This window comes from Nicotiana attenuata, chromosome 7, assembly GCF_001879085.1.
Source record: "Nicotiana attenuata strain UT chromosome 7, NIATTr2, whole genome shotgun sequence".
Lineage (NCBI taxonomy): Eukaryota > Viridiplantae > Streptophyta > Magnoliopsida > Solanales > Solanaceae > Nicotiana > Nicotiana attenuata.
Window position 1 is genome coordinate 36,894,183 of NC_031995.1, and position 1,762 is coordinate 36,895,944.

Here is a 1,762-nt window from a genome sequence, read left to right on the forward strand (position 1 = left end):
AAGCTGTTGAACCTGCACATCTAACAAACCAGATGAGATAATAACAGGTAATGTGGAGTCAGGACCCAGAAATTCATACCTGAGGTGGGTTGGCAATGGCTTTAGTTCCAGCTTAGGTGGTTCCTCGATGGATGGCTTAGCTGGAGGGGTCTCTCTCTTTTCTAAGTGTAAGGGCTCAAACTCCAGATTTCTCTCCCAGAACCCTCTACCTTCCAGTGCCAACACCCATTCCGCCAAATCCTCACCATTCACTTCATCCAAATTTGTCAAGCATGCAGTAAGGGGATCCTCAACCGTCAACGCCTCATCATCAGACTCTACGATTACATCCACTGCATCAATAAGAGAACAATTTGCGAACTCACTTGGTCGCCTCATCGATTTCTGCACATTGAGTCTCATCATTGAGCCTCATCTTGAGCTCCCCAGTCTCGCAATCAATCAAAGCTCTCCCCGTGGCCAAGAATGGTCGTCCTAAGATTATAGGAATTTCTTCATCCACTTTGCAATCCAAGATTACAAAATCTGCAGGGAACACGAATTTCCCTACCTGAATAAGCACATCATCAAGGATCCCAAATGGACGCTTCACAGTCCTGTCGGCCAGCTGCAACAACATAGAGGTGGGTCTAGCTCTCCCAATGCCTAACCTCTTATAAATAACCAGGGGCATGAGATTAATGCTGGCCCCTAAATCACAGAGTGCCTTAGCAAAGGCAAAGTTCCCAATAGTGCATGGAATTGTAAAGCTACCTGGATCAGATAGCTTTTCAGCAACAGGTCTAGATACCACTGCACTACAGGTCTGAGTAAGTGTCACTGTGGAAAAGTCTTGAAAGTCAAACTTCCGAGACATCAAGTCTTTCATCATTTTAGCGTATCCCGGCATCTCCTTTAAAGCTTCAATCAATGGAATGTTTACCTGGATTTGTTTGAGCATCTCCAAGAACTTTTTATACTGCTCCTCCTTTTGATGCTTGGCCAACCTTTGTGGAAATGGTGCAGGAGGTCTTTTCTTCCCAATCACTTGAGATTTCTCTTTCTCAGCTACTGTTTCAACTACTGGCTCAGCTACTGTCTTAGTTTCTTGCTGCATATTCTTTTCTTCGGTGCGGGCTGGACTGTTACCTCTGTCAATCCCGTAGACTCATCCAGCTCAATGTGTCTCAGCCTGTATGTTTTCTCGAGCTCTCTCTTGCTCAACATCTAGATCCCTACCATTCCGGAGACTCACCGCCATCAGCTGCTTTGGGCCCTGATCTTTTGGATTGATGTGAGTATCTGCAGGTAATGTCCCTTGAGGACGATTGTTAAGTGACATTGAAATCTGGCCCACTTGTACCTCAATATTTTGCATCATGTGCATCCACCCTTTCATTTATCTTAGCGTTGGACCCAATAACCTGCTGCATCATTGCTTCGAGTCTTGCAAACCCGTCTTCCTGTCTTCCACCCTGCTGTTGCTGAGGTGGGTGGTACCCTTGCTGCTGATTGTTGTACCCCTGTGGTCTAGGATATGGTGCCATGTTGTTGGGGGGTCTCATGCCTCCCATGTTTTTGGCGTTATACTATGGCTGAGGTGGCCTGTACTGCTGCTGAGTCTGCTGACCCCAGTTCTGATTACCTTGCCTCTGACCCCCGTAGTTAGCCACATAGTTCATATCTTCAGGGTATTGATGATGATGATCATGCTCTGTATTCCAAGGATTACCAATTGGCTGGCTAATGCAAGATGTGCACAAGCCCCCATTGGTAGTATCTA